The sequence below is a fragment of the Manacus candei genome, unplaced genomic scaffold, assembly GCF_025592945.1.
Source record: "Manacus candei isolate 608988 ecotype Guabito, Panama unplaced genomic scaffold, ASM2559294v1 h1tg000151l, whole genome shotgun sequence".
Taxonomy (NCBI): domain Eukaryota; kingdom Metazoa; phylum Chordata; class Aves; order Passeriformes; family Pipridae; genus Manacus; species Manacus candei.
Window position 1 is genome coordinate 72,523 of NW_026138199.1, and position 22,344 is coordinate 94,866.

At 48.6% G+C, this 22,344-nt stretch overlaps 1 long non-coding RNA gene across 2 annotated transcripts in view; it reads right to left on the reverse strand.

Annotated features, from left to right (window-relative positions):
* Window positions 1–2,410: 2,410 nt before the first annotated feature.
* Window positions 2,411–22,344, reverse strand: part of LOC127463182 (uncharacterized) — a 28,227-nt gene continuing 8,293 nt past the window's right edge. The window contains exons 3-4 of one of the 2 annotated variants that reach the window (XR_007900685.1): window positions 9,067–9,380; window positions 2,411–2,491 (exon numbers count right to left, since the gene is read on the reverse strand). This is a non-coding gene — a long non-coding RNA (uncharacterized LOC127463182). Of the gene's footprint in view, window positions 2,492–3,370; window positions 3,402–9,066; window positions 9,381–22,344 lie in introns of those variants that run through there. The other variant, XR_007900686.1, reaches the window with a different exon arrangement.

Genomic DNA, 22,344 nt, shown 5'->3' on the forward strand with positions numbered 1-22,344 from the left:
CTGTGACATCGCAAGTCTCTTTTGATATCAAATCATCCTCTGTCATCACAGATCTCCTGTGATGTCACATTCTCCCCTGTGACATAACAGACCCTCTGTGACATCACATCCTCCTCTGTGACATCACAGCTCTCCTGTGACATCACATCCTCCTCTGTGCCATCACATCCTCCTCTGTGATATCACAGCTCTCCCGTGGCATCACATCCTCCGCGGTGACATCACATTCCCTCTCCGACTCGCAACTCTCCAATGAAATCACATCCTCGTTCGTGACATCACAGCTCACCTATGTAATCACTGTTCCCCTGTGATATCATAGCCTCCTCTCTGACATTTAATCTTCCTCTGGGACATCACATTCTGCTCTGGGACATTGCATGTTTCCTGTGACATCACAGTTCCCCTCTGACATCACATCCTCATCGGTGACATCACATGCTTACTGCGACATCACATCCTTCTCTGTGAATTCACATCCTCCTCTGTGAAATCACAGGCCTCCTATTACATCACATTCTCCTCTGTGAGCGTGAATCCTCCTCTGTGACATCACATCCCGCCCTGTGACATCACAGTAACTTGTGACATCACATCCGCCTCTGTGACATCACAACTCTCCTGTGACATCACATCCTCCTCTGTGACATCACATCCTCCTCTGTGACATCACATCCTCCACTGTGACATAACAGTTCTCCTGTGACATCACATCCTCCTCTGTGACATCACATCCTCCTCTGTGACATCACATGCTTGCTGCGACATCACATCCTCCTCTGCGACATCACATCCTCAACTGTGACTTCACTGTTCCCTTTGACATCATATCCTCCTCTGTGACATCATTTCCCCTCTGTGACATGGCATGTCTCTTATGACATCAAATCATCCTCTGTGACATCACATCCTCCTCTGTGACATCACATCCTCTGTGACATTCACAGGTCTCCGATGACATCAGATTCTCCTCTGTGAGCTTGCATCCTCTTCTGTGACATCACATCCCGCCCTGTGACTTCACAGCAACCTGGGACATCATATCCTCATCTGTGGCATCACATCTTCCCCGTTACATCACAGCTCCCATGTGACATCACATCCTCCTCTGTAACATCACATCCTCCCCTGTGACATCAAAACTCCCAGTGACGTCACATCCTCCTCTGTGTCATCACATGTCTCCTATTACACCATATCCTCCCTGTGACATCGCATCCTCCGCTGTGTAATCACATCCCCTCTGTGACATCGCACGTCTTCTAGGACATCACATCCACCTCTGTGACATCGCATCCACATCCACCTCTGTGACATCACATCCCCTCTGTGGCATCACATGCTTCCTGTGAAAGCAGACCCACATCTGTGATATCACATCCCCCTCTGTGACATCATATGTCTCCTATGACATCACATCCTCCTTTGTGACATCTCAGCCTCCTTTGTGACAACACAGCTCTCCAATGACATCACAACTCCCTAAGAGATCACATCCTCCTCTGTGACATCACATCCTCCTCTGTGAGAACACATCCTCCTCTGTGACATCACTGGTCTCCTGTGGCATCACATCCTCCGCGGTGACATCACATTCCCCCTGCGACCCTGCAACTCTCCAATGAAATCACATCCTCCTTCGTGACATCACAGTTCACCTATGTAATCACAGTTCCCCTGTGACATCATAGCCTCCTCTCTGACATTTAATCTTCCTCTGGGACATTGCATGTTTCCTGTGACATCACATCCTCCTCTGTGACATCACAGCTCCCCTATGACATCACATCCTCATCGGTGACATCACATGCTTATTGCGACATCACATCCTCCTCTGTGAATTCACATCCTCCTCTGTGATATCACAGGTCTCCTATGACATCACATTCTCCTCTGTGAGCTTGCATCCTCCTCTGTGACATCACATCCCGCCCTGTGACATTACAGCAACCTGTGACATCACATCCGCCTCTGTGACATCACAGCTCTCCTGTGACATCACATCCTCCTCCGTGACATCACATCCTCCTCTGTGACATCACATCCCGCCCGGTGATATCACATGCTTACTGCGACATCACATCCTCCTCTGTGACATCACATCCTCCTCTATGACATCAGAGGTCTCCTATGACATCACAGCTCCCCTGTGACATAACAGCCCCTCTGTGACATCACATCCTCCTCTGTGACATCACAGCTCTCCTGTGACATCACATCCTCCTCTGTGACATCACATCCTCCTCTGTGGCATCACATCCTCGACTGTGATATCACTTGAACCCTAGGACATCACATCCTCCTCTGTTACATCACATCCTCCTCTGTGACATCACATCCCCCTCTGACTTCACAGTTCCCTTTGACATCACATCCTACCTTATGACATCATATCCCCTCTGTGACATCACAGCTCTCCTGTGACATCACATCCTCCTCTGTGCCATCACATCCTCCTCTGTGATATCACAGCTCTCCTATGACATCACAGCTCCCCTATGACATCACATCCTCCTCTGTGACATCACATCCTCCTCTTTTGACATCAAATCATCCTCTGTCATCACAGATCTCCTGTGATGTCACATTCTCCCCTGTGACATAACAGACCCTCTGTGACATCACATCCTCCTCTGTGACGTCACAGCTCTCCTGTGACATCACATCCTCCTCTGTGACATCACATCCTCCTCTGTGATATCACAGCTCTCTTATGACATCACACCTCCCCTATGACATCACATCCTCCTCTGTGACATCACATCCACCCTGTGACGTCAGAGCTCTTCTATGACATCAGAGATCTCCTATGACATCGCATCCTCCTCTGTGACATCACATGCTTACTGCGACATCACGCCCTCCTCTGCGACATCAAATCCTCCTGTGTGACTTCACAGTTCCCTTTGACATCACATCCTCCTCTGTGACATCGTAACCCCTCTGTGACTTCGCAGGTCTCTTATGACATCACATCCTCCACTGTGACATCACAGCTCACCTGTGACATCACATCCTCCTCTGTGACATCGCATCCTCCTCTGTGGCATCACATCCTCGTCTGTGACATCACTTGAACCCTAGGACATCACATCCTCCTCTGTGACATCACATCCTCCTCTGTGACATCACATCCCCCTCTGACTTCACAGTTCCCTTTGACATCACATCCTACCCTATGACATCATATCCCCTCTGTGACATCGCAAGTCTCTTTTGACATCAAATCATCCTCTGTCATCACAGATCTCCTGTGATGTCACATTCTCCCCTGTGACATAACAGACCCACTGTGACAGCACATCCTCCTCTGTGACATCACAGATCTCCTGTGACATCACATCCTCCCTGTGCCATCACATCCTCCTCTGTGATATCACAGCTCTCCTATGACATCACAGCTCCCCTATGACATCACATCCTCCTCTGTGACATCACATCCTCCCTGTGACGTCAGAGCTCTTCTATGACATCACAGATCTCCTATGACATCGCATCCTCCTCTGTGACATCACAGTTCCCTTTGACATCACATCCTCCTCTCTGACATCATATCCCCTCTGTGACTTCGCATGTCTCTTATGACATCAAATCATCCTCTGCGACATCACAGATCTCCTGTGACATCACATTCTCCCCTGTGACATCACATCTACCTCTGTGACATCAAATCATCCTCTGTGACATCACAGATCTCCTGTGACATCACATTCTCCCCTGTATCATGACAGTCCCTCTGTGACATCACAACCACGTCTGTGACATCATATCCTCCTCTGTGATTTCACATCCTCCTCAGTTATATCACAGATCTCCTGTGACATCACATTCTCCCCTGTGACATAACAGCCCCTCTGTGACATCACATCCTCCTCTGTGAGATCACATCCTCCTCGGTGACATAACAGCTCTCCTATGACATCACAGTTCTCCTGTGACATCACATCCTTCCTGTGACATCACATGCTTCTTGTGACTTCACATACTCTTCTATGGCATCACATCCTCCTCTGTGACATCCTATCCTCCTCTGTGACATCACATCCTCCCTGTGACATCACATACTCCTCTGGGAAAAGACAGCTCCATGTGACATCACATCCTCTTCTGTGACATCACAGCTCCCCGGGGCATCGCATCCCCCCCTGCAACATCACGTCACTCCTATGACATCAGATCTTCCTTTGTGACATCACAGCTCACCTATGAAATCACAGTTCCCCTGTGACATCATAGCCTCCTCTCTGACATTTAATCTTCCTCTGGGACATCACATTCTCCTCTGGGACATTGCATGTTTCCTGTGACAGCACATCCTCCTCTGTGACATCACAGATCTCCTGTGAATTAACATCCTCCTCTGTGCCATCACATACTCCCCATGGCATCACATTCTCCTCTGTGACATCGGAGCTCTCCTATGACATCACATCTTTCCTGATACCACATGCTTCCTACGACATCACATTCTCCTCTCTGACATCACATCGTCCTCTGTGACATCACTTTCCCCTCTGTGACATCGCATGTCTCTTATGACAGCACATCCTCCTCTGTGACATCACAGATCTCCTGTGACATCACATCCTCCTCAGTGACATCACATTGCACTCTGCTACATCACATCCTCAACTGTGACATCACAGCTCCACGTGACATCACATCCTCCTCTGTGATATCGGATGTCTCCTAGGAAATCAATTCCTCCTCTGTGACATCACATCCTTCTCTGTGATATCACAGCTCCCCAGTGACATGAAATCCTTCTTGTGACATCACATGCTTCCTGTGACATCACATCCTCCCCTGTGTCATCACTTGTACCCTAGGACATCACATCCTCCTCTGTGACATCACATTCTCCTCTGTGACATCACATCCTCCTGTGACTTCACAGTTCCCTTTGACATCATATCCTACCCTATGATATCATATACCCTCTGTGACATCGCAAGTCTCTTATGACATCAAATCATCCTCTGTCATCACAGATCTCCTGTGACATCACATCCTCCTCTGAGACATCACATCCTCCTCTGTGACATCACAGTTCCCCTATGACATCACATCCTCCTCTGTGACATCACATCCTCCCTGACACGTCAGAGCTCTTCTATGACATCACAGATCTCCTATAACATCACACCCTCCTCTGCGACATCACATCCTCCTCTGTGACTTCACAGTTCCCTTTGACATCACATCCTCCTCTGTGACATCATATCCCCTCTGTAACTTCGCATGTCTCTTATGACATCAAATCATCCTCTGTGACATCACAGATCATCTGTGACATCACATTCTCCCCTGTGACATCACATTCTCCCCTGGGACATCACATCTACCTCTGTGACATAACAACTCTCCTGTGACATCACATCCTCCTCTGCGACATCACATCCTCCTCTGTGACATCACCGCTCTTCTATGACATCACAGCTCCCCTATGACATCACATCCTCCTCGGTGACAGCACATCCTCTTCTGCGACATCACATCCTCTTCTGTGAAATCACAGGTCTCCTATGACATCACAGCTCCCCTATTACATCACAGCCCCTCTGTGACATCACATCCTCTTCTGTGAATTCACAGGTCTCCTATGACATCACAGCTCCCCTATTACATCACAGCCCCTCTGTGGCATCACATCCTCCTCTGTGACATCACAGCTCTCCTGTGACATCACATCCTCCTCTGTGACATCACATCCTCCTCTATGGCATCACACCCTCCTCTGTGACATCATATCCCCTCTGTGACTTCGCATGTCTCTTATGACATCAAATCATCCTCTGCGACATCACAGATCTCCTGTGACATCACATTCTCCCCTGTGACATCACATCTACCTCTGTGACATCAAATCATCCTCTGTGACATCACAGATCTCCTGTGACATCACATTCTCCTCTGTGATATCGGATGTCTCCTAGGAAATCAAGTCCTCCTCTGTGACATCACATCCCCCTCTGACTTCACAGTTCCCTTTGACATCACATCCTACCCTATGACATCATATCCCCTCTGTGACATCGCAAGTCTCTTTTGACATCAAATCATCCTCTGTCATCACAGATCTCCTGTGATGTCACATTCTCCCCTGTGACATAACAGACCCTCTGTGACATCACATCCTCCTCTGTGACATCACATCCTCCTCTGTGATATCACAGCTCTCCTATGACATCACACCTCCCCTATGACATCACATCCTCCCTGTGACGTCAGAGCTCTTCTATGACATCACAGATCTCCTATGACATCGCATCCTCCTCTGTGACATCACATGATTCCTGTGACATCACATCCTCCCCTGTGTCATCACTTGTACCCTAGGACATCACATCCTCCTCTGTGACATCACATTCTCCTCTGTGACATCACATCCTCCTCTGTGACTTCACAGTTCCCTTTGACATCATATCCTACCCTATGATATCATATACCCTCTGTGACATCGCAAGTCTCTTATGACATCAAATCATCCTCTGTCATCACAGATCTCCTGTGACATCACATCCTCCTCTGAGACATCACATCCTCCTCTGTGACATCACAGTTCCCCTATGACATCACATCCTCCTCTGCGACATCACATCCTCCCTGACACGTCAGAGCTCTTCTATGACATCACAGATCTCCTATAACATCACACCCTCCTCTGCGACATCACATCCTCCTCTGTGACTTCACAGTTCCCTTTGACATCACATCCTCCTCTGTGACATCATATCCCCTCTGTAACTTCGCATGTCTCTTATGACATCAAATCATCCTCTGTGACATCACAGATCTCCTGTGACATCACATTGTCCCCTGTGACATCACATTCTCCCCTGGGACATCACATCTACCTCTGTGACATAACAACTCTCCTGTGACAGCACATCCTCTTCTGTGACATCACATCCTCTTCTGTGAAATCACAGGTCTCCTATGACATCACAGCTCCCCTATTACATCACAGCCCCTCTGTGACATCACATCCTCTTCTGTGAATTCACAGGTCTCCTATGACATCACAGCTCCCCTATTACATCACAGCCCCTCTGTGGCATCACATCCTCCTCTGTGACATCACAGCTCTCCTGTGACATCACATCCTCCTCTGTGACATCACATCCTCCTCTATGGCATCACATCCTCGTCTGTGACATCACTTCAACCCTAGGACATCACATCCTCCTCTGTGACATCACATCCTCCTCTGTGACATCACATCCCCCTCTGAGATCACAGTTCCCTTTGACATCACATCCTACCCTATGACATCATATCCCCTCTGTGACATCGCAAGTCTCTTTTGACATCAAATCATCCTCTGTCATCACAGATCTCCTGTGATGTCACATTCTCCCCTGTGACATAACAGACCCTCTGTGACATCACATCCTCCTCTGTGACATCACAGCTCTCCTGTGACATCACATCCTCCTCTGTGACATCACATCCTCCTCTGTGATAGAACAGCTCTCCTATGACATCACACCTCCCCTATGACATCACATCCTCCTCTGTGACATCACATCCTCCCTGTGACGTCAGAGCTCTTCTATGACATCACAGATCTCCTATGACATCGCATCCTCCTCTGTGACATCACATGCTTACTGCGACATCACACCCTCCTCTGCGACATCACATCCTCCTCTGTGACTTCACAGTTCCCTTTGACATCACATCCTCCTCTGTGACATCATATCCCCTCTGTGACTTCGCATGTCTCTTATGACATCAAATCATCCTCTGTGACATCACAGATCTCCTGGGACATCACATTCTCCCCTGTGACATCACATCTACCTCTGTGACATCACATCCTCCTCTGTGACATAACAGTTCTCCCGTGGTATCACATCCTCCGCGGTGACATCACATTCCCCCTGCGACCCCGCAACTCTCCAATGAAATCACATCCTCCTTCGTGACATCACAGCTCACCTATGTAATCACAGTTCCCCTGTGACATCATCGCCTCCTCTCTGACATTTAATCTTCCCCTGGGACATCACATTCTCCTCTGGGACATTGCATGTTTCCTGTGACATCACATCCTCCTCTGTGACATCACAGTTCCCCAATGACATCACATCCTCATCGGTGACATCACATGCTTACTGCGACATCACATCCTCCTCTGTGACATCACATCCTCCTCTGTGACTTCACAGTTCCCTTTGACATCACATCCTCCTCTGTGACATCATATCCCCTCTGTGACTTCGCATGTCTCTTATGACATCAAATCATCCTCTGCGACATCACAGATCTCCTGTGACATCACATTGTCCCCTGTGACATCACATTCTCCCCTGGGACATCACATCTACCTCTGTGACATAACAACTCTCCTGTGACATCACATCCTCCTCTGCGACATCACATCCTCCTCTGTGACATCACCGCTCTTCTATGACATCACAGCTCCCCTATGACATCACATCCTCCTCGGTGACAGCACATCCTCTTCTGTGACATCACATCCTCTTCTGTGAAATCACAGGTCTCCTATGACATCACAGCTCCCCTATTACATCACAGCCCCTCTGTGACATCACATCCTCTTCTGTGAATTCACAGGTCTCCTATGACATCACAGCTCCCCTATTACATCACAGCCCCTCTGTGGCATCACATCCTCCTCTGTGACATCACAGCTCTCCTGTGACATCACATCCTCCTCTGTGACATCACATCCTCCTCTATGGCATCACATCCTCGTCTGTGACATCACTTCAACCCTAGGACATCACATCCTCCTCTGTGACATCACATCCTCCTCTGTGACATCACATCCCCCTCTGAGATCACAGTTCCCTTTGACATCACATCCTACCCTATGACATCATATCCCCTCTGTGACATCGCAAGTCTCTTTTGACATCAAATCATCCTCTGTCATCACAGATCTCCTGTGATGTCACATTCTCCCCTGTGACATAACAGACCCTCTGTGACATCACATCCTCCTCTGTGACATCACAGCTCTCCTGTGACATCACATCCTCCTCTGTGACATCACATCCTCCTCTGTGATAGAACAGCTCTCCTATGACATCACACCTCCCCTATGACATCACATCCTCCTCTGTGACATCACATCCTCCCTGTGACGTCAGAGCTCTTCTATGACATCACAGATCTCCTATGACATCGCATCCTCCTCTGTGACATCACATGCTTACTGCGACATCACACCCTCCTCTGCGACATCACATCCTCCTCTGTGACTTCACAGTTCCCTTTGACATCACATCCTCCTCTGTGACATCATATCCCCTCTGTGACTTCGCATGTCTCTTATGACATCAAATCATCCTCTGTGACATCACAGATCTCCTGGGACATCACATTCTCCCCTGTGACATCACATCTACCTCTGTGACATCACATCCTCCTCTGTGACATAACAGCTCTCCCGTGGTATCACATCCTCCGCGGTGACGTCACATTCCCCCTGCGACCCCGCAACTCTCCAATGAAATCACATCCTCCTTCGTGACATCACAGCTCACCTATGTAATCACAGTTCCCCTGTGACATCATCGCCTCCTCTCTGACATTTAATCTTCCCCTGGGACATCACATTCTCCTCTGGGACATTGCATGTTTCCTGTGACATCACATCCTCCTCTGTGACATCACAGTTCCCCAATGACATCACATCCTCATCGGTGACATCACATGCTTACTGCGACATCACATCCTCCTCTGTGACATCACATCCTCCTCTGTGACTTCACAGTTCCCTTTGACATCACATCCTCCTCTGTGACATCATATCCCCTCTGTGACTTCGCATGTCTCTTATGACATCAAATCATCCTCTGCGACATCACAGATCTCCTGTGACATCACATTCTCCCCTGTGACATCACATCTACCTCTGTGATATCAAATCATCCTCTGTGACATCACAGATCTCCTGTGACATCACATTCTCCTCTGTGATATCGGATGTCTCCTAGGAAATCAATTCCTCCTCTGTGACATCACATCCTTCTCTGTGATATCACAGTTCCCAGTGACATGAAATCCTTCTTGTGACATCACATGCTTCCTGTGACATCACATCCTCCCCTGTGTCATCACTTGTACCCTAGGACATCACATCCTCCTCTGTGACATCACATCCTCCTCTGTGACATCACATCACCCTCTGTGACCTCACAGTTCCCTTTGACATCACATCCCACCCTATGATATCATATACCCTCTGTGACATCGCAAGTCTCTTATGACATCAAATCATCCTCTGTCATCACAGATCTCCTGTGACATCACATCCTCCTCTGAGACATCACATCCTCCTCTGTGACATCACAGTTCCCCTATGACATCACATCCTCCTCTGTGACATCACATCCTCCCTGTCACGTCAGAGCTCTTCTATGACATCACAGATCTCCTATAACATCACACCCTCCTCTGCGACATCACATCCTCCTCTGTGACTTCACAGTTCCCTTTGACATCACATCCTCCTCTGTGACATCATATCCCCTCTGTGACTTCGCATGTCTCTTATGACATCAAATCATCCTCTGTGACATCACAGATCTCCTGGGACATCACATTCTCCCCTGTGACATCACATCTACCTCTGTGACATCACATCCTCCTCTGTGACATAACAACTCTCCCGTGGCATCACATCCTCCGCGGTGACATCACATTCTCCCTGCGACCCCGCAACTCTCCAATGAAATCACATCCTCCTTCGTGACATCACAGCTCACCTATGTAATCACAGTTCCCCTGTGACATCATAGCCCCCTCTCTGACATTTAATCTTCCCCTGGGACATCACATTCTCCTCTGGGACATTGCATGTTTCCTGTGACATCATATCCTCCTCTGTGACATCACAGTTCCCCAATGACATCACATCCTCATCGGTGACATCACATGCTTACTGTGACATCACATCCATCTCTGTGAATTCACATCCTCCTCTGTGACATCACAGGTCTCCTATGACATCAGATTCTCCTCTGTGAGCTTGAATCCTCCTCTGTGACATCACATCCCGCCCTGTGACATCACAGCGACCTGTGACATCACATCCACCTCTGTGACATCACATCCTCCTCTGTGACATCACATCCTCCACTGTGACATAACAGTTCTCCTGTGACATCACATCCTCCTCTGTGACATCACATCCTCAACTGTGACTTCACAGTTCCCTTTGACAGCATATCCTCCTCTGTGACATCATTTCCCCTCTGTGACATCGCATGTCTCTTATGACATCAAATCATCCTCTGTGACATCACAACCTCCTCTGTGACATCACATCCTCCATGAGACATCGCGTCTCTCCTATGACATCACATCCTCCTTCGTGACATCACAGCTCACCTATGTAATCACAGTTCCCCTGTGACATCATCGCCTCCTCTCCGACATTTAATCTTCCTCTGGGACATCACATTCTCCTCTGGGACATTGCATGTTTCCTGTGACATCAGATCCTCCTCTGTCACATCACTGATCTCCTGTGACATCACATTCTCCCCTGTGGCATTACAGCACCTCCGTGACATCGCATCCTCCTATTTGTCATCACATCCTCCTCTGTGACATCACAGCTCCCCTATGACATCACATCCTCATCGGTGACATCACATGCTTACTGAGACATCACATCCTCCTCTGTGAATTCACATCCTCCTCTGTGACATCACAGGTCTCCTATGACATCACATTCTCCTCTGTGAGCTTGCATCCTCCTCTGTGACATCACATCCCGCCCTGTGACATTACAGCAACCTGTGTCATCACATCCGCCTCTGTGACATCACAGCTCTCCTGTGACATCACATCCTCCTCTGTGACATCACATCCTCCTCTGTGACATCACATCCTCCACTGTGACATAACTGTTCTCCTGTGACATCACATCCTCCTCTGTGACATCACATCCTCCTCTGTGACATCACATGCTTACTGCGACATCACATCCTCCTCTGCGACATCACATCCTCAACTGTGACTTCACAGTTCCCTTTGACATCATATCCTCCTCTGTGACATCATTTCCCCTCTGTGACATCGCATGTCTCTTATGACATCAAATCATCCTCTGTGACATCACAACCTCCTCTGTGACATCACATCCTCCATGAGACATCGCGTCTCTCCTATGACATCACACCCTCCTTCGTGACATCACAGCTCACCTATGTAATCACAGTTCCCCTGTGAGATCATAGCCTCCTCTCTGACATTTAATCTTCCTCTGGGACATCACATTCTCCTCTGGGACATTGCATGTTTCCTGTGACATCACATCCTCCTCTGTGACATCACAGCTACCCTATGACATCACATCCTCCTCTGTGACATCACATCCTCCTCTGTGACATCACATCATCCTCTCTGACATCACAGCTCTCCTATGACATCACAGCTCCCCTATGACATCACATCCTCCTCTGTGACATCACATCCCGCCCGGTGAGATCACATGCTTACTGCGACATCACATCCTCCTCTGTGATATCACATCCTCCTCTGTGACATTCACAGGTCTCCGATGACATCAGATTCTCCTCTGTGAGCTTGCATCCTCCTCTGTCACATCTCATCCCGCCCTGTGATTTCACAGCGACCTGGGACATCATATCCTCATCTGTGGCATCACATCTTCCCCGTTACTTCACAGCTCCCATGTGACATCACATCCTCCTCTGTAACATCACATCCTCCCCTGTGATATCAAAACTCCCAGTGACATCACATCCTCCTCTGTGTCATCACGTCTCCTATTACACCATATCCTACCTGTGACATCGCATCCTCCGCTGTGTAATCACATCCCCTCTGTGACATCGCACGTCTTCTACGACATCACATCCACCTCTATGACATCGCAACCACATCCACCTCTGTGACATCATATCCCCTCTGTGAATTCGCATGTCTCTTATGACATCAAATCATCCTCTGTGACATCACAGATCTCCTGGGACATCACATTCTCCCCTCTGACATCACATCTACCTCTGTGACATCACATCCTCCTCTGTGACATAACAACTCTCCTGTGACATCACATCCTCCTCTGCGACATCACATCCTCCTCTGTGACATCACCGCTCTTCTATGACATCACAGCTCCCCTATGACATCACATCCTCCTCTGTGACAGCACATCCTCCTCTGTGACATCACATCCTCTTCTGTGAAATCACAGGTCTCCTATGACATCACAGCTCCCCTATTACATCACAGCCCCTCTGTGACATCACATCCTCCTCTGTGACATCACAGCTCTCCTGTGACATCACATCCTCCTCTGTGACATCACATCCTCCTCTGTGGCATCACATCCTCGTCTGTGACATCACTTGAACCCTAGGACATCACATCCTCCTCTGTGACATCACATCCTCCTCTGTGACATCACATCCTCCCTGTCACGTCAGAGCTCTTCTATGACATCACAGATCTCCTATAACATCACACCCTCCTCTGCGACATCACATCCTCCTCTGTGACTTCACAGTTCCCTTTGACATCACATCCTCCTCTCTGACATCATATCCCCTCTGTGAATTCGCATGTCTCTTATGACATCAAATCATCCTCTGTGACATCACAGATCTCCTGTGACATCACATTCTCCCCTGTGACATCACATCTACCTCTGTGACATCACATCCTCCTCTGTGACATCACAGATCTCCTGTGACATCACATCCTCCTCTGCGACATCACATCCTCCTCTGTGACATCACCGCTCTTCTATGACATCACAGCTCCCCTATGACATCACATCCTCCTCTGTGACAGCACATCCTCCTCTGTGACATCACATCCTCTTCTGTGAAATCACAGGTCTCCTATGACATCACAGCTCCCCTATTACATCACAGCCCCTCTGTGACATCACATCCTCCTCTGTGACATCACAGTTCTCCTGTGACATCACATCCTCCTCTGTGACATCACATCCTCATCTGTGGCATCACATCCTCGTCTGTGACATCACTTGAACCCTAGGACATCACATCCTCCTCTGTGACATCACATCCTCCTCTGTGACATCACATCCCCCTCTGACTTCACAGTTCCCTTTGACATCACATCCTACCCTATGACATCATATCCCCTCTGTGACATCGCAAGTCTCTTTTGACATCAAATCATCCTCTGTCATCACAGATCTCCTGTGATGTCACATTCTCCCCTGTGACATAACAGACCCTCTGTGACATCACATCCTCCTCTGTGACATCACAGCTCTCCTGTGACATCACATCCTCCTCTGTGCCATAACATCCTCCTCTGTGATATCACAGCTCTCCTATGACATCACACCTCCCCTATGACATCACATCCTCCTCTGTGACATCACATCCTCCCTGTGACGTCAGAGCTCTTCTATGGCATCACAGATCTCCTATGACATCGCATCCTCCTCTGTGACATCACATGCTTACTGCGACATCACACCCTCCTCTGCGACATCACATCCTCCTCTGTGACTTCACAGTTCCCTTTGACATCACATCCTCCTCTGTGACATCATATCCCCTCTGTGACTTCGCATGTCTCTTATGACATCAAATCATCCTCTGTGACATCACAGATCTCCTGGGACATCACATTCTCCCCTGTGACATCACATCTACCTCTGTGACATCACATCCTCCTCTGTGACATAACAGCTCTCCCGTGGCATCACATCCTCCGCGGTGACATCACATTCCCCCTGCGACCCCGCAACTCTCCAATGAAATCACATCCTCCTTCGTGACATCACAGCTCACCTATGTAATCACAGTTCCCCTGTGACATCATAGCCCCCTCTCTGACATTTAATCTTCCCCTGGGACATCACATTCTCCTCTGGGACATTGCATGTTTCCTGTGACATCACATCCTCCTCTGTGACATCACAGTTCCCCAATGACATCACATCCTCATCGGTGACATCACATGCTTACTGTGACATCACATCCTCCTCTGTGAATTCACATCCTCCTCTGTGACATCACAGGTCTCCTATGACATCAGATTCTCCTTTGTGAGCTTGAATCCTCCTCTGTGACAACACATCCCGCCCTGTGACATCACAGAGACCTGTGACATCACATCCACCTCTGTGACATCACATCCTCCTCTGTGACATCACATCCTCCCTGTGACGTCAGAGCTCTTCTATGACATCACAGATCTCCTATGACATCACATCCTCCTCTGTGACATCACATGCTTCCTGTGACATCACATCCTCCCCTGTGTCATCACTTGTACCCTAGAACATCACATCCTCCTCTGTGACATCACATCCTCCTCTGTGACATCACATCCTCCTCTGTGACTTCACAGTTCCCTTTGACATCACATCCTCCTCTGTGACATCACATCCTCCCTGTCACGTCAGAGCTCTTCTATGTCATCACAGATCTCCTATAACATCACACCCTCCTCTGCGACATCACATCCTCCTCTGTGACTTCACAGTTCCCTTTGACATCATATCCTCCTCTGTGACATCATATCCCCTCTGGGAATTCGCATGTCTCTTATGACATCAAATAATCCTCTGTGACATCACAGATCTCCTGTGACATCACATCCTCCTCTGAGACATCACATCCTCCTCTGTGACATCACAGTTCCCCTGTGACATCACATCCTCCTCTGTGACATCACATCCTCCCTGTCACGTCAGAGCTCTTCTATGTCACCACAGATCTCCTATAACATCACACCCTCCTCTGCGACATCACATCCTCCTCTGTGACTTCACAGTTCCCTTTGACATCATATCCTCCTCTGTGACATCATATCCCCTCTGTGAATTCGCATGTCTCTTATGACATCAAATAATCCTCTGTGACATCACAGATCATCTGTGACATCACATTCTCCCCTGTGACATCACATCTACCTCTGTGACATCACATCCTCCTCTGTGACATAACAACTCTCCTGTGAGCTTGCATCCTCCTCTGCGACATCACATCCTCCTCTGTGACATCACCGCTCTTCTATGACATCACAGCTCCCCTATGACATCACATCCTCCTCTGTGACAGCACATCCTCTTCTGTGACATCACATCCTCTTCTGTGAAATCACAGGTCTCCTATGACATCACAGCTCCCCTATTACATTACAGCCCCTCTGTGACATCACAACCTCCTCTGTGACATCACAGCTCTCCTGTGACATCACATCCTCCTCTGTGACATCACATCCTCCTCTGTGGCATCACATCCTCATCTGTGACATCACTTGAACCCTAGGACATCACATCCTCCTCTGTGACATCACATCCTCCTCTGTGACATCACATCCCCCTCTGACTTCACAGTTCCCTTTGACATCACATCCTACCCTATGACATCATATCCCCTCTGTGACATCGCAAGTCTCTTTTGACATCAAATCATCCTCTGTCATCACAGATCTCCTGTGATGTCACATTCTCCCCTGTGACATCACAGCTCTCCTGTGACATCACATCCTCCTCTGTGACATCACATCCTCCTCTGTGATATCACAGCTCTCCTATGACATCACACCTCCTCTATGACATCACATCCTCCTCTGTGACATCACATCCTCCCTGTGACGTCAGAGCTCTTCTATGACATCACAGATCTCCTATGACATCGCATCCTCCTCTGTGACATCACATGCTTACTGCGACATCACACCCTCCTCTGCGACATCACATCCTCCTCTGTGACTTCACAGTTCCCTTTGACATCACATCCTCCTCTGTGACATCATATCCCCTCTGTGACTTCGCATGTCTCTTATGACATCAAATCATCCTCTGTGACATCACAGATCTCCTGGGACATCACATTCTCCCCTGTGACATCACATCTACCTCTGTGACATCACATCCTCCTCTGTGACATAACAGCTCTCCCGTGGCATCACATCCTCCGCGGTGACATCACATTCCCCCTGCGACCCCGCAACTCTCCAATGAAATCACATCCTCTTTCGTGACATCACAGCTCACCTATGTAATCACAGTTCCCCTGTGACATCATAGCCCCCTCTCTGACATTTAATCTTCCCCTGGGACATCACATTCTCCTCTGGGACATTGCATGTTTCCTGTGACATCACATCCTCCTCTGTGACATCACAGTTCCCCAATGACATCACATCCTCATCGGTGACATCACATGCTTACTGTGACATCACATCCTCCTCTGTGAATTCACATCCTCCTCTGTGACATCACAGGTCTCCTATGACATCAGATTCTCCTCTGTGAGCTTGGATCCTCCTCTGTGACATCACATCCCGCCCTGTGACATCACAGCGACCTGTGACATCACATCCACCTCTGTGACATCACAACCTCCTCTGTGACATCACATCCTCCATGAGACATCGCGTCCCTCTTATGACATCACATCCTCCTTCGTGACATCACAGCTCACCTATGTAATCACAGTTCCCCTGTGACATCATCGCCTCCTCTCCGACATTTAATCTTCCTCTGGGACATCACATTCTCCTCTGGGACATTGCATGTTTCCTGTGACATCACATCCTCCTCTGTGACATCACTGATCTCCTGTGACATCACATTCTCCCCTGTGGCATTACAGCACCTCCGTGACATCGCATCCTCCTATGTGTCATCACATCCTCCTCTGTGACATCACAGCTCCCCTATGACATCACATCCTCATCGGTGACATCACATGCTTACTGCGACATCACATCCTCCTCTGTGAATTCACATCCTCCTCTGTGACATCACAGTTCTCCTATGACATCACATTCTCCTCTGTGAGCTTGCATCCTCCTCTGTGACATCACATCCCGCCCTGTGACATCACAGCAACCTGTGACATCACATCCGCCTCTGTGACATCACAGCTCTCCTGTGACATCACATCCTCCTCTGTGACATCACATCCTCCTCTGTGACATCACATCCTCCACTGTGACATAACAGTTCTCCTGTGACATCACATCCTCCTCTGTGACATCACATCCTCCTCTCTGACATCACATGCTTACTGCGACATCACATCCTCCTCTGTGACATCACATCCTCAACTATGACTTCACAGTTCCCTTTGACATCATATCCTCCTCTGTGACATCATTTCCCCTCTGTGACATCGCATGTCTCTTATGACATCAAATCATCCTCTGTGACATCACATCCTCCATGAGACATCGCGTCTCTCCTATGACATCACATCCTCCTTCGTGACATCACAGCTCACCTATGTAATCACAGTTCCCCTGTGACATCATAGCCTCCTCTCTGACATTTAATCTTCCTCTGGGACATCACATTCTCCTCTGGGACATTGCATGTTTCCTGTGACATCACATCCTCCTCTGTGACATCACATCCTCCTCTGTTACATCACATCCTCCTCTCTGACATCACAGCTCTCCTATGACATCACAGCTCCCCTATGACATCACATCCTCCTCTGTGACATCACATCCCGCCCGGTGATATCACATGCTTACTGCAACATCACATCCTCCTCTGTGATATCACATCCTCCTCTGTGACATTCACAGGTCTCCGATGACATCAGATTCTCCTCTGTGAGCTTGCATCCTCCTCTGTGACATCTCATCCCGCCCTGTGACTTCACAGCGACCTGGGACATCATATCCTCATCTGTGGCATCACATCTTCCCCGTTACTTCACAGCTCCCAAGTGACATCACATCCTCCTCTGTAACATCACATCCTCCCCTGTGATATCAAAACTCCCAGTGACGTCACATCCTCCTCTGTGTCATCACATGTCTCCTATTACACCATATCCTACCTGTGACATCGCATCCTCCGCTGTGTAATCACATCCCCTCTGTGACATCGCACGTCTTCTACGACATCACAGCCACCTCTATGACATCGCATCCACATCCACCTCTGTGACATCATATCCCCTCTGTGAATTCGCATGTCTCTTATGACATCAAATCATCCTCTGTGACATCACAGATCTCCTGTGACATCACATTCTTCCCTGTGACATCACATCTACCTCTGTGACATCACATCCTCCTCTGTGACATAACAAGTCTCCTGTGACATCACATCCTCCTCTGCGACATCACATCCTCCTCTGTGACATCACCGCTCTTCTATGACATCACAGCTCCCCTATGACATCACATCCTCCTCTGTGACAGCACATCCTCCTCTGTGACATCACATCCTCTTCTGTGAAATCACAGGTCTCCTATGACATCACAGCTCCCCTATTCCATCACAGCTCTCCTATGACATCACATCCTCCTCTGTGACATCACATCCTCCTCTGTGGCATCACATCCTCGTCTGTGACATCACTTGAACCCTAGGACATCACATCCTCCTCTGTGACATCACATCCTCCTCTGTGACATCACATACTCCTCTGTGACATCACATCCTCCCTGTCACGTCAGAGCTCTTCTATGACATCACAGATCTCCTATAACATCACACCCTCCTCTGCGACATCACATCCTCCTCTGTGACTTCACAGTTCCCTTTGACATCACATCCTCCTCTCTGACATCATATCCCCTCTGTGAATTCGCATGTCTCTTATGACATCAAATCATCCTCTGTGACATCACAGATCTCCTGTGACATCACATTCTCCCCTGTGACATCACATCTACCTCTGTGACATCACATCCTCCTCTGTGACATCACAGATCTCCTGTGACATCACATCCTCCTCTGCGACATCACATCCTCCTCTGTGACATCACCGCTCTTCTATGACATCACAGCTCCCCTATGACATCACATCCTCCTCTGTGACAGCACATCCTCCTCTGTGACATCACATCCTCATCTGTGAAATCACAGGTCTCCTATGACATCACAGCTCCCCTATTACATCACAGCCCCTCTGTGACATCACATCCTCCTCTGTGACATCACATCCTCCTCTGTGACATCACATCCCCCTCTGACTTCACAGTTCCCTTTGACATCACATCCTACCCTATGACATCATATCCCCTCTGTGACATCGCAAGTCTCTTTTGACATCAAATCATCCTCTGTCATCACAGATCTCCTGTGATGTCACATTCTCCCCTGTGACATAACAGACCCTCTGTGACATCACATCCTCCTCTGTGACATCACAGCTCTCCTGTGACATCACATCCTCCTCTGTGCCATCACATCCTCCTCTGTGATATCACAGCTCTCCTATGACATCACACCTCCCCTATGACATCACATCCTCCTCTGTGACATCACATCCTCCCTGTGACGTCAGAGCTCTTCTATGGCATCACAGATCTCCTATGACATCGCATCCTCCTCTGTGACATCACATGCTTACTGTGACATCACACCCTCCTCTGCGACATCACATCCTCCTCTGTGACTTCACAGTTCCCTTTGACATCACATCCTCCTCTCTGACATCATATCCCCTCTGTGACTTCGCATGTCTCTTATGACATCAAATCATCCTCTGTGACATCACAGATCTCCTGGGACATCACATTCTCCCCTGTGACATCACATCTACCTCTGTGACATCACATCCTCCTCTGTGACATAACAGCTCTCCCGTGGCATCACATCCTCCGCGGTGACATCACATTCCCCCTGCGACCCTGCAACTCTCCAATGAAATCACATCCTCCTTCGTGACATCACAGCTCACCTATGTAATCACAGTTCCCCTGTGACATCATAGCCTCCTCTCTGACATTTAATCTTCCCCTGGGACATCACATTCTCCTCTGGGACATTGCATGTTTCCTGTGACATCACATCCTCCTCTGTGACATCACAGTTCCCCAATGACATCACATCCTCATCGGTGACATCACATGCTTACTGTGACATCACATCCTCCTCTGTGAATTCACATCCTCCTCTGTGACATCACAGGTCTCCTATGACATCAGATTCTCCTCTGTGAGCTTGAATCCTCCTCTGTGACAACACATCCCGCCCTGTGACATCACAGCGACCTGTGACATCACATCCACCTCTGTGACATCACATCCTCCTCTGTGACATCACATCCTCCCTGTGACGTCAGAGCTCTTCTATGACATCACAGATCTCCTATGACATCACATCCTCCTCTGTGACATCACATGCTTCCTGTGACATCACATCCTCCCCTGTGTCATCACTTGTACCCTAGAACATCACATCCTCCTCTGTGACATCACATCCTCCTCTGTGACATCACATCCTCCTCTGTGACTTCACAGTTCCCTTTGACATCACATCCTACCCTATGATATCATATACCCTCTGTGATATCGCAAGTCTCTTATGACATCAAATCATCCTCTGTCATCACAGATCTCCTGTGACATCACATCCTCCTCTGCGACATCACATCCTCCTCTGTGACATCACCGCTCTTCTATGACATCACAGCTCCCCTATGACATCACATCCTCCTCTGTGACAGCACATCCTCTTCTGTGACATCACATCCTCTTCTGTGAAATCACAGGTCTCCTATGACATCACAGCTCCCCTATTACATCACAGCCCCTCTGTGACATCACAACCTCCTCTGTGACATCACAGTTCTCCTGTGACATCACATCCTCCTCTGTGACATCACATCCTCCTCTGTGGCATCACATCCTCCTCTGTGACATCACTTGAACCCTAGGACATCACATCCTCCTCTGTGACATCACATCCTCCTCTGTGACATCACATCCCCCTCTGACTTCACAGTTCCCTTTGACATCACATCCTACCCTATGACATCATATCCCCTCTGTGACATCGCAAGTCTCTTTTGACATCAAATCATCCTCTGTCATCACAGATCTCCTGTGATGTCACATTCTCCCCTGTGACATAACAGACCCTCTGTGACATCACATCCTCCTCTGTGACATCACAGCTCTCCTGTGACATCACATCCTCCTCTGTGACATCACATCCTCCTCTGTGATAGAACAGCTCTCCTATGACATCACAGCTCCCCTATGACATCACATCCTCCTCTGTGACATCACATCCTCCCTGTGACGTCAGAACTCTTCCATGACATCACAGATCTCCTATGACATCGCATCCTCCTCTGTGACATCACATACTTACTGCGACATCACACCCTCCTCTGCGACATCACATCCTCCTCTGTGACTTCACAGTTCCCTTTGACATCACATCCTCCTCTGTGACATCATATCCCCTCTGTGACTTCGCATGTCTCTTATGACATCAAATCATCCTCTGTGACATCACAGATCTCCTGGGACATCACATTCTCCCCTGTGACATCACATCTACCTCTGTGACATCACATCCTCCTCTGTGACATAACAGCTCTCCCGTGGCATCACATCCTCCGCGGTGACATCACATTCCCCCTG